The sequence below is a fragment of the Eurosta solidaginis genome, chromosome 2 (genome assembly GCF_040869045.1).
Source record: "Eurosta solidaginis isolate ZX-2024a chromosome 2, ASM4086904v1, whole genome shotgun sequence".
Classification (NCBI taxonomy): Eukaryota; Metazoa; Arthropoda; class Insecta; order Diptera; family Tephritidae; genus Eurosta; species Eurosta solidaginis.
The window spans coordinates 75,863,947-75,877,342 of record NC_090320.1 but is presented as its reverse complement, the minus strand read 5'-3'; the positions used below and the strand labels follow the sequence as shown (position 1 = coordinate 75,877,342).

The 13,396-nt window shown below is 39.0% G+C and overlaps 1 long non-coding RNA gene across 2 annotated transcripts; it reads left to right on the top strand.

The window, feature by feature from the left end:
* The first annotated feature begins 505 nt into the window (after positions 1-505).
* On the top strand, positions 506-6,823 carry LOC137239960 (uncharacterized). 2 transcript variants are annotated; one of them, XR_010949566.1, is made up of 4 exons: positions 506-726; positions 1,119-1,284; positions 1,357-1,587; positions 6,674-6,823. It is a non-coding gene; the product is annotated as an uncharacterized lncRNA (long non-coding RNA). The 2 variants fall into 2 exon arrangements; XR_010949567.1 differs by having other exon boundaries at positions 874-1,284.
* Positions 6,824-13,396: the final 6,573 nt, after the last annotated feature.

The following is a 13,396-nucleotide window of genomic DNA, read 5'->3' as shown; positions in this document are numbered from 1 at the left end:
TTTTATGCAAAAACACCTAATTAAAGTTTGAAAAATTGTGAAAATAATTCGAAATAATTATGTAAAAGTGCAGATTATAAATATGTAATCTATTTATATTTATTTAATATTAATTCCAGCCTTTTACAACATCAAAAATTAAATTGAAAAAAGTTGATGTTTCCATAAGCATGCATGCAAAATGGTCAATGGCAACAGTGCTTATCTGTAAACAATACACACAAATATGTTATGTACATGTACACAGACGCACACATTGATTCCTACGGGTTTGAGGGTTCGGTCAAACGTGTTTCGTACGACAAACGTCCGTACGTACGGCACACGTCGGTGGGTAATTGCCGCTTTAAGTTCCACATATACTCTGTTAATATCCCTACAAGACGGAGGTAACCAGTTCACTCACACATTCAAAGCTTTTTTCGCTCTCCACTAACACATCGACGTTTCATGCTGTCATCGAAATGACAGTTCATTAATTATTCCGGAAAAATTGAAACACAAAAAAAATATAAATTGTTTACAACGAAAAATATCTTGTGCTTTTAGTTGTGACATGTGACGGAAATTAAAAATTTTGTTGCAGAGAACACCTTTTTGCGTTGGCGACCTTCGCCCAAAATAACATTAAGTTAATTTGAGTTGTGACATGTGACGGAAATTAAGAATATTGCTGCAGAGACCATCTTTTTGCGTTGGCGGCCTTCGCCCAAAATAATATTAAGGGTAAAGTTTTACAAGACGGTACACCACCTAATTTAAAAATAAATAATAATAAAAACGGAGCTCGAAGCGCGCCTTTTGATTCCACGTTTGATAATTTTTGATAAAAATTGGGTGGTGCACCGTCTTTTAAATCGTTACCATATTAAGTTGTATAGAATCGACGGGATGGCCTACAAGGTTTTATGTCAACTAAATCGCTCCCGATATGGTCGGGCTAGTACCTTAATGGTTCCCGGAACGTACCCGATCTGCATCCGGCAAAGGACCACCAAAGTCCATAACGGGGAGTGTCCTTATCGCTACAACAACAACAACATTATTTACTTTCTGATTTTCATTCATACGTATGTGCATTTTTAAATAATAAAAAAAATGTTATATTATTCTAATAGATAGCATCTCCGCCGGGTTGCGATTCAGCTCAGAATATGCCAAAATCAAAGGAAATCTACAAAAACAAGGTACTTTACAAGCAACATGCTTTGGAATACGGTACCAAACTGGTTGGATGTATTTCCCTAAAAAAGGCTGGAACTTGGTTTGCCAGTATTTGCTTCGGTAATTTATATTGATTTGTAGTGATTAAAAATTGCAATAGTAGATAATGTAATGTGAATTAAAATTGAATAGGTAGCCGGAGCAAAAAAGGCAACTGATCGGCCTGCAACTGTTATTTATGTGGTGCCACCGGGAGCTGCTGCTGCTATCCTAGAAGCATTAGAAGCAGAAATGTCTTTGATTTTTTGCATCACCAAAGTTGTGCCATAACATGATAGGGTTCGCGTTAAGCACGCTCTCTTAAGGCAAAAAAAATCGCGTCTAGTCAGGCCCGATTGTCCAGGAATCATCGCACCAGAAAGGGTAAGTAAATTGGCTACCATATTAAATATATAAGCAACATGTATGAATTTTTTAGTGATAATTTGTCATGCTTTTGTTGATAATCAACTGAAGAATGCAAATACGACAGAGTTCGAAGTTCATGTGAAAACCAATTAATTTTTTTAATTAGCATTTGGAGAGAAAAATACATATGTATGTATGCATAGAACTGCATAGAAGGGGAGGAAAAATGAATTATTATCAGTAGATTTGCAAGATTTTTGTCATTTCCCCTGCATCACAGTTGTCATTACATTGCGTTAAGAGAGGACATCAACACCTTACTACCCACAGCCAATTAAAATTATTGTAAATTTTGCTCTTTTCATCACTGTTTCAAAACGTGGAAAGTTATATATCGAGCATTCCATGGAGAATGGTGCATTTTAGCAGACTTTCGCATTGCCGGCATTATTAATATTCAATCCCTAGAAGGTTTAATGTAGTCATATCAATAGTTCCCGAGATGGTGGGGCTAGTACCACAATGGTGCTTTTTACCCGAACGTAGATAGATAGATCATTTATTGAGGATTGCACAGTGACTTGCACATCTCCTTCACAGCACCTCATCCTAGCCGACTTCCTTGATTAACCCCAGCAGTGTTCTTTGCTTGGGGGATTAAATGTGGGAATGCTCTGGCCATGGTGAGCCCATAAACTTAGCCCTACGTCTTGAAATTGCGCCGCAATCTAGAAGGATATGGTCCACCGTCTGCTGATCCATCACAAAATCGGTATGTGTTGTTCGATACTATACCCAGCTTTTGCATGTGACTGTTCAGTCTACAGTGTCTTGTAAGAATAGCCGTTGGGGTTCTTAGGTTATCTTTTTGAGAGGCCTATTAATGCCCTATATCGAGTTGTCCTGTAACCCCCTAACAGTAACTTAGATTGACTCAGGCCTGGCATATTGCGCCAGTGTTCTTCCCCATTTCCCTTTCTTCTACTAATAGATGCCCCTGTGGGCCAACTGGCAGGAACGGCTCGGGATCGATGGGTCATGCAGTTGCTGCCTCTCTTACCGTGTTGTCCGCCTGTTGTTGTTGTAGTAGCAGTGCTTCGCCCCATCCAATAGGTGCGACCGATCACAAATTGTCATCAATGTCCTCTAACGGGAGTCCAAAGAAACTTTCTGTTTCAACAGGGGTGGGCCATAATGAGAGGAGTGTTAGAGGCGTTGGTTGCACAATACAGTTAAAGAGATGGTTGGTGACATGTGGGGACACATTACAAGCAGGACAATGTTTTGTATGTCGGGGTTGATTGTGGATAGGTAGGAGTTTAACCTGTTACGTTATCCAGCTCGAAGTTGGGCTAGAGTGACTACTCTCGTTTCCCTAGGGAGAGTGCGTTCCTCCTCTGCTAGTTTTGTTCTTTGAGTACAGGAATCACCGGCATAGAGGTCCGACGCCTGTTTGTGGAGTTCACTGAAGACATGCTTGTGTTTTTTAGCTTCAAACGGCTGTGTTCTCAGGTGCCGTATTTCCTCATAATGTAATGAGGCCGTGAACAACAAGAGCCACAAAAGATTTATAAAAGTTACGAGGACGCTGGATTTTGGAATCTAGCCCAGAGCAACCTGTCCGATACAACCATCCCTTGCACGTGAAACACTGACAAGAGTATTTATTTTTTTAATTTAATTTATTTATTATTACGGCTGTTTAGGCCCAAAACTTAAACTACTAAGTACAATTCATTGTTATAATCACTTATTTCTATTGAATATGCTGTTGGAATGCCATGTGATTCCGATCAGCATATTTACTAGCGTGACAGAGGGACGAGTCTGGGAGCCACTCATTAAAGGAAGGTTGGAAAGGACGCGTTTCCAATCCTCCAATGCTCCCAGCTTAAGGCAACAAAATTTGGAACTTATATTTTTCAATTATATGTGTATTTTAAGCTTTCGGAAGGTATTAGTCTCCGATCAATGAAGCTAAACATGTCTTTGGATGTTGGAAATTTAAAATAAGTGTATCCAATCACCCCTCAACTTTGTTTAGTAAAGACGCTGTCGGAATGCATGAAGATTCCGATTAGCACAGCTCAACATATAATGGGAGGTTGAAAAGGACGTGTTTCCAATCCCTCTTGCTCCAACTTTTATTTGGCCTTATTTTCGTTAATTTTGTTACACATTATATAATTTTATTGTTATATTTATGCTGTCGGAATGCGAATGATTCCGATCAGCAACAGTAAATACCAGCTGGAAATACCGAATTCCAGCGAAATTAGTTGTTGGAACTGTCTGGAGTTACAGGTGGCGACCGATTTTCTTTTCCTTAGGGCCGGATGCATTGTATTTTGCTGCTACCATTATTACCATTCCCTTTTCGCGCTCCAGTATCGGTATATCATGTAAAAAAATAAAAGAAAAAAACTATCTTATTGGAAGGGTTTTACAATGCTCCAATAAACTTTTTTTAAAAGTATTGAAGTTATTACTACTTTTTATGTGATTAGGAAGTTCATTGAAATATTTCAGGCCCTTATATATATGACCGTCCTAAAAAGATTCTTTTCCGGCAAACGCAGCAAACCCATTTCTCAGTACTGGGGTCAGGAGAAGGACCCGGATTGGGGTCGATACCTTCCGGAGAGTATGGCGCAGACCCGCTGCAAGGATCTGCTGGGGGGTTGACAATTTGTGGGAGAGACGCAACAAATTAAACATGGAGTCCGCCTGCTCATTGCCCTCCACTCCCCTGTGGCCTAGGACCCAGGCCAACAGTACTACGTTGTGTGCTCCTAATTGATTCAGCTTTTCTACGCACTGAAGGACAAGTGCTGACTTTATTTCGAACGCCGCAAGTGCCTTTAGTGGAACCTGACTGCCTGACTGAGTATGGCAATTGTTTCTTTGGGGTATCAGCGCTGAAGGTTCAGCTTAGCGCACTAACTTATGGCGAATACTTCCGCTCGAAAATGCTCGGATGTGCTTTTAGAGTTACTGATATTTTGGTTCTGGGTCCGAAAACTCTGGCTCCAATCCCCTCTGGCGTCTTCGAGCCATCTATGTACCTTCCGATCTTGAGCCTAGTAATACATTGCACCCGCCTATACCTATACAGCCGTACCAAGAGACGGAGCAGCCCATTACATATTGGCACAACCGGAGCACTGCTGGACATCCATCCTATATGAAAGCTATGCATTCAAGTGTTTGTACCAGTGGCTGGTGCACACCGAACTGGACCAATGTATGCTATATTGAGGCCTTCACAAATACCAAGCTATGTTTATGTAAATAATGTTACTGCTAATGTCAATTTGAACGGTTGAGCACATACAGTACCTACGTTTATACAAGGTGGAACACCACACTACCTACCTGGCGATGTAGCCACCGATCAGGTTGTTGTAAGAGATTAATTAAAATATGTTATTCATAAACACTGATTCTTATATTTTTATTATCATTAAACTGTAGACTAGACTCATGACGGGTATTCTTACTGGATACTGCCTTCTGGCGTCACATGCCTTTAAATTAGGCTTGGTCAGTGATAGCAGATGTAGGAAGTGCGAGTTGGAGGAGGAAACGATCGATTTCATTCTGTGCTCGTGCCCTGCGCTTGCCGGGCTAAGACTCCAGCTGACAGATGTCAGATCTAGAAGCAGCAAGTGGCTTAAGTTCTAGGAAGCCGCTAACCCGCTGGAGCCATGAGAAGCGTGGGTGCACTTTGGGTGTCCCAAGACAAGTTCCGTACCTGCTCCGAATAATTTGATAGATAGATAGATTAGATAGGGATCTGTTCTAGGTCCAACTCTTTGGAATGCGGTGTATGGCGGGGTGCTACAAAACCACCTTCCCGGAGGCACGGAAATTGTCGACTATGCAGATGATATTGTCGTAGTAGCAGTGGCCAAGAAACTTGATCTGCTCCAAGCATTATGTAATGACGCAATGGGAAGAATAGAGGACGAACACGGGGCTGGAGATGGCTAGCAATAAGACAGAAGTGGTTCTGATAAGCTCAAAGCGGACTGTGGATGAGTTGGTCCTAACCATAGGAGATTTTCAAATAAATTCAAAGCCCTCCTTGAAATATCTAGGAGTAATCATTGACTCAAAACTAACTTTTAGGGAGCACTTCAGGGCGGTGGGGGACAAAGTTTCTAGAGTTAGTGGAACCCTAACGCGAATAATGCCCAACATCGGCGGCCCAAGCGAAGCTACCCGTCAGCGATTATCCAACGTAACCAGCTCTATAATATTATATGCAGCACCAGTATGGCACAGATCTAAAATGGTCCACCAAAAAGATATACTAGCAGCCTACCGCATTACTGCTATACGAATAGCATGTGCTGTTCCGACGACGCGATCCATGTTTTATCCAGGAAAATCCCAGTAGATCTACTCTCAGGTGAAATGGCCGATCTGTATGGCATTGGATTCAGCCGACCATCTGAAGATGCTAAGAAAACCGCAAGGTCACGAACAATAGTTAGGTGGCAAGAACGGCGGGAAGATTCGAGAAAAGAGCGCTGAACCTTCATGCTAGTCCGGAATATAGCGGAATGGTACGAGCGAAAACACGGCAAACTAAATTACCATCTCACACAGATATTGAGCGGGCACGGTGGCTTGAAGGAATATCTACATAAGCGTGGGATAGAGGAGGATCCTTTCTGTCCAAGCTGTCCGTCCGAATTGGAAGGCACAGAACATGTAATATTTCACTGCCCTCGTTTTCACGGCGAAAGACTGTCTGTAAACAGATTTTTTGGAGAGGAACCTTCCATTAGGAATTTAGTTCCACGAATTTGCGGACAAATAGATTGTTGGATTGCTGTGAGCAAGATGGCCTTTATAGTAATGACGAAATTGATGATGCATGCCGAAAGGGAGCGTAGAGAAATGCGCATACGAAGTAGTGGCGACTAAATCGCCTTTGAAGTTACTTTACCAGGTCCTGATTCTAGTTATCTGAAATTTCTCTTGTGCCTTTGGAAAAGAGCTATGTGTGGAGCCCTATTTATGGAACACTTTTCGGCTTATATTAAAAACTTTTAATCTATTCTTACTGATATGAGTTTCTTTTTCATTCTAGGTAATTTGATTTTGACGATGTGAGGATAGAAATATCCCAAATATTCCAGCTGTGGCTGTAAGAACATACATTTGCTCAAATTAGAAGAAAACTGCACGGTTGAGCACATCCAGTATCTACGTTTATACAAGGAGGAACACCACACTACTTTCACGGGGAGCCACCGTGTAGCCACCGATCACGTTGTTGTAAGAGCTTATTTTAAATATGTTATTCATAAACACTGATTCTAATATTTTGTTTTGGTTTTTACTTTAGAGTCAACCTGTTATATAAGCGATGTCAGCTATGCCTGTAACTTAAGCGCCTTCAGATGTAATAGTTACCGCGGACGCGGTCACAGGAGTAGTTCACTACGTGGGGATTAAACTAATCAAGGACTTTCAATATCGGAAGGATTTCCAGCACTATAACACACCAACAATATGTGCAATCACCCGAATAAATTGTACAACAAACGTTAACACCACATCATCAGCCAGCAACAACAACAACAAACGCAACAACTTGAAACTCCTAAACAATTAATGACTAGTGAACCACCAACATATCCGCAATATGCGCAAACATCAACACCAACATGTGTCGCCTACTTTGCAACACGGTGAAGATGGCCAAGGCCATTCTGATTATAATACTGATAAAGGCGAACCATTGGCAAATTTAAAAACTCAAACAGACCACGAAAAATGTTGATGATGGTATTAATTCTAGTACGGATAGTAAAGAATTTAAACCTAGGAAAAAAGCTAAACTTGATAAAAACTTAACCGAAGATGACAATGTTTCTAATTCTAATACTAAGGAAGATGAACCTTTGATAAATATGAAGCTTAAAACAGAGTTATCAAAAAATGACGATGATGATAATGATGTTGATGCAAAGTCCAATGTTGAAAATGATGAAAATTATGAAACAGAATCTGAAAATAGTATGAGTGTGGATTATAACCTGAAGCAAAACTGTCATATCCTGTGCGGCCAGAATTAGATGTTAAGAAAAGAGCCTACATAAAGAGGCTCAGTATATTTATGGAAAATTTATCATGAGACAATGCCCAATGTATGTATTTCAATTAAATTCAGCACATTGTTGGAAAAAGCATCTAAACTTTATGCATCGTGTAGAGAAACCAGAACATTTACAATTTAAATATAACGAACGTGGTGCAAAATGTAAATTTTGTGTTATTCAAGCAGCTACACCAAGCTTCAACAAATTATTGGACCATGAGATTTCTCATATGCCTAATAGTCATTATTTAAAATGTAAATTATGCGATTGGAAGACGAAAATACATTCAAGTATGAATTTTTATTTACGTGTTCAACACGCTGAAACAATTGATGTAACAACGAAAAGTTTAGAATTGAATGTTTGTCCATATTGTAATCACAATGTTATTTACGCAAACACTTAATACATCTTTTCTATGTTTAGAATGTGGTGAATAATTTAGAACAAATACAAGTTTACGTGTACACCACAAGATTTGACCGGAAATATCTTGAGGGTATGGTTACACCTATGTGGCATCTACAAGATATTTATAATTACTAGTATGGAATGAATCCGTATATGGAAGAAAACGGAGGTGACGAATCACCATGCTTCTTTGGATTCTGGTGATACTCCTGACATGCTTCCTAATTTCCCTACGTCTGATGTTACTATACCTACCAAACTAATATGACTGCAAACTGATGAGCAACACTACCAGCGCAGGAAAAATAAGAACTTCAAAACAAGGTTTCGGAAAGGGCACGACTATGAATAGACGTTAATGTATTTATATAGTTTATAAATATAAAAATTCACATATGTAAAGTTCGCTAGAGTAATAAGGCAATAATTTAAATTCTAAAAAAACATTGTATATATGAATAATTTATAATTAAATATTATCTGAACATAAAGGACGCTTTTCATTCATAGAAAAAGCGATTTGACAGAAGGTAACCGATACGGGTAACCGATAGACCAGTTACCCGTATTGTTGTTGTTGCATATGTTTTGGTTAGCGATAACGAAAACATAACTGATGAAGTAACTTAAAAATGTAAATAACATCGAGCGAGAAGGAATGTCGAAAACACAATAGGTAAGAGCGAGAAAGCGAGTCACACGTACACTATTTTGAGAGAGCGCATGCGTTACCTTTTTCACGACAGCAATGTAAAAGTCATTAAGACGATAATTGGTGAACAAGTTATTGGTGACGATTAAGTAATCGATTAGGGAACGGATACCTGTCTTGTAGGGATGAATACGCAAATCACTTACCCAGGTTGCGCATTGATGAGTTCAAAATTGCTTCGTTCTGCGCATCTACGTCACAGTTGACTGTTTGAGCGAATGAAAGAAAGAGAGACAAAAACCAGAGCTAAAGGAAAACTACGTAAGAATTGCCCATAAAAAAGAGCTGATCTAATGTTTACATGCGCAATGCGCAATCTTCTTGTGTGCTTTGTGATATGAGTGAATATGGTGAGTTGAAATGTTCTTTGTATGCACAATAAGTGTTGAAAATTTTCTGGGGTAGGAGTAACTCTATTAAGGCTTTACCATTTACTTAGGCAACAATTTTTTTCAGAAAAGAAAACGCTAATGTTTCACCTTTACACAAATTCTACGTATCACTTCTAAAAATTATGTGTGCCCACTATTCATCGCAACCGATTCAGCTATAGGTTATACACAGCCATGGCTATTGTCAAACTTTGTTTACACTTTTTGTTTATTTACATTTTTTTTTTTATTTATTTACATTTGTTGCGGAAATTTAATATTTCGCAGTTTTTTTCAAACATTTTACTAATTAATACAATAGAATTTCTTTTCTTTAGACAAAGAAACGCTCTTTATCATATACTAAGCAATTGGCCAGCCGATTGCATGCTACGCGTCCCCTGTATGGCCGCCAAGCCTAAAAACTACTCGCTGGAAGAAGCTACAGGCCTGCCAAAATACTGCTCTCAGAATCGCCACGGGCTGTCTTCTTATGTCCCCGGAACACCATTTACATAATGAGGCGAGAATGCTCCCCATCAGGGAGAGAAATGAGATGCTAAGCAAACATTTCCTGTTGAATACCCAGAAACCTGGGTATCCCAACAGACGTCTGATTGATGAGCCAACGCCGCCTAGGGGCTTAATAAGTCATCTCCGTAAGCATTATGAGGAAATACGGCACCTGAGAACTCAGCCGTATGAAGCAAAAAAAACACCGGCAGGTCCTCAGTGAACTCCACAAACAGGTGTCGGACCTTTATGCCAGGAATTGCCCGGTGAATCCAGTACTCAAAACTTCCGGAAGAGGACCCCAAACGCGAGTCACTCTAGCTCAACTTCGTTCTGGATACTGTAACATGCTAAACTCTTACCTATCCAGAATCAACCCCGACATACAAAATGTATGCCTCGCTTGCAATGTGTCCCACATGACACCAACCATCTCTTTAATTGTAATGTGGAACCAACGCCTCTAATACCCCTTTCATTATGGCCCACCCCTGTCGAACCAGCAAGTTTCCTTAGACTCCCGTTAGAGGATATTGATGACAATTTGTGATCGGTCGCACTACTGGGCCTGATGAATAAAAAATAAGCAATTGCTTACTTGCTGAAAAGGCTATTGATTGAACTAATAAGCAATTGCAAATTATTATATGAATAAGAATTTAAGGCACTGCTGCTTTTTCTACAAATTTTAAGCTTTTACTTGAAGCAACACATATATATATGTTGAAAAAATAATTTAAATGAATTCATTTTTGTTTGTACAAAGACTTTACTCCCCTGTATCTAAGAAAGAGATCTCAAAAATGAATAAAAGTTTATTTAGTTATATTTATTAAATCATTTATTTAATATTGTAACGAATGTTAGCAGCACTGAGCGATGCTATCGTCTCTAAGCCGATGCTAAGCAGTGACGTGAATGCACATCAATAATTCAATCATTATGTATCTACATAAACGAAACAATAACTGCGTCTACATATATGTACCATGTACGTATACGAGCAGCGAAGAGTCAATGCACAAACACATGCATATATCTTATCTGTGTTGTCACAAGAGAGAGCAATAGTTTGTGCACGTAGTTGTGGCTGGCGATTTTGTAGCCGAAACTAAGTAGTAAGTTCTGGAAATCGAAGAGCCTAGAAGTATGCAGCGTAAACTATAAAAGCGGGGCATGCGAGTAAGAAGAATTCAGTTTGATTTGAGCTGTCAAGCAGTTACGACTAAGACGATATCTAGCGAGCAATAGCAGTATTATTTTGAAAGTCAGTTTGGTTATTAAGCTATTCGTTGCACAGTTTGCGTGTTATTGTGAAGTATTTTAATAAAGGCCATTTTTCCATTATTACATATTGGAGTTATTTATTCAACAGTTTAGCGATACGAACTTAGCAGAGGGTTGCAAATAAAAGGATTTGCAAGTAAATTCGTTACAATATATTTATAAAAATTTTTTCTTTACATTTTTGGTATTTTTTTTGTAGCCCAAACAATTATTAACTATTAGTAAATATTTCAAATTCGATCACAAAGCTGCTGCGTTAAAAGTTCTCGCTTTTGCAGGCCCAATTGCCTCATCACGTTGTTATTAATAGGTTTGGCTGGAACCTGTTCGAAGTAGTGGGGCTCTTCCGGCAGTTCAAAGGGTTCATCTTTTAAAAACTTTGCAATATTGTCCAAAACAATTCAACAAATTATAATTGAAGAGATTTTTTCAATCTTACTGCGAACTTTATATTGTAAAATAGAAAACCTTGCTTTCAATTGTCCAAAACATCGTTCAATTACAACTCGTTCTCTGCAAAATAATTATTACATTCCCTTCGGACATTATAGTGTTTTCTTTTACGAATAGTCAAAAAATGCGCAATAGTTAAATGTTGCGCGAAGGAAAATCGAATAAAAACTAAATTACAAAAAAATTTAGCATGGGGTAGAACAGCCTTAAAAAAGCGTAAGCAAATGTTACCTAAAAATAGCAAATGCTTCATTTATTCATTCGGAATTCAGGAATTGCTTATAGAAATAAGCAAATCCTGAATGAAAATAGCAATTGCTTTAGAAATAGCAAATGCTTATAAAAAACAATTGCTTAGATTTTTATTCATTGAAATTTAAGGAAAAGGTAAAAAAACAATTGCTTTTTTTTGTTCATCGGGGCTATTAGGTGGGGCGGAGCACTGCTATAACAACAACAACAATAATTTCTTTTTACACGGAAATAAGTTTTAGTCCCATCAAAACATTTTGTGTGGAAGCTCCAAATTGATTACATTACACAAACAAAACCGAAACAATGACTAAAACAAGGAAGAATTCACTGCGGCTTACGATGTACGTAAATCTTTATAATTGGAATTAACCGTTTTTGAAGATAATACTGCATTTGCTGCGTAGCTTTTGGAGCAACTACGTCGTTGTTGTTGTAGCGATAAGGACCCTCTCCGAAGGCCCTGGGTACTAGCCCGACCATCTCGGGAACGATTTGATATGACCACATGACGCCATGGGCCATAACGCCCTCCCACCCCTAGCTTCATGAGGAACTCTGGGTCGTCAGAGCCTCGGCTGTTAAAGAAACAGGATTCGCTACGGGTAGGTGAGGTTGGCAACTGGGTTGGAGAAGCTATATATTGCGCTGACATCCCCTTGAAAGGGTTGCGCTACACAACCCCACACAGGCATACCTGCCGCAATTATATTCTAAGCCCCCTAACGCGCTCGAGAATTTCTTCGCATCGGATAGCACTTTGACCCCGAAGAAGATTGATATTTTACTAGGCGATATATCCCTGGGTAGTGTCATCAATACGATGACCTGGGGAATTGGCAGATGGGATTTTTTAGGATGATACGTAAGGAACATTTTTCTCAGCAAACGGGAAGACGATTGCTAAGCCACTAATATGGGAGTACCCAACGCTCACGTAGCGATCTTCCGCACTTCGTTGTAAAAAAACACAGCTATTGATACAAAAATTTAAGGTATATTAGCTGTGTTTTTTTTTAAATCTATAGCGTTTACGCTTAAACATTATATGGACTGCTAAGCGTCAAACTTTAATTACACCATTGAAATTGATGCGCATAAAATTTGTACTACTAAATTTCAATAGGCATTATACTCAAATGTAACTGAAATATGTGTCTATGTTTCACCCTTTGCACTAATTCTAGGTATTCTATGCGTGTCCACTATTCATAACTGATTCAGCTATATGTTTTACATTATGGCCACCAGAGGTTTGTGTCTCCGATTTTATGTATACCCTGTTCTGTAGCTAATTATTTAACCACTTCCGCTAGATGGGTCTCCTTAGCATTATCTAAGCGAGGATAAGCGTTTTTTTACGCGCAAACGTATAATACGTATACACGCGTGTAAAAAAAAAACACGCGACTATGAGGATGTGATGTCAACATTTGATATGTTGATGTGAATATATGATGTCACATCACACCATTGATGTGTAAGGAAAGGTCCTCTCGACATCTATAGGCAAATTGAATTGAGGAATTTAACAGAATTCTTGTGTTTGGCAGAGGAATTTAACAGAATTCTGGTGCATGGCAGAGGAATTTAACAGAATTCTGGTGCGTGGCAGAGGAATTTAACAGATTTGCAATTTTCCAGAGGAATAACAGAATTCTTGTGTTTGGCAGAGGAATTTAACAGAATTCTGGTGCGTGGCAGAAGAA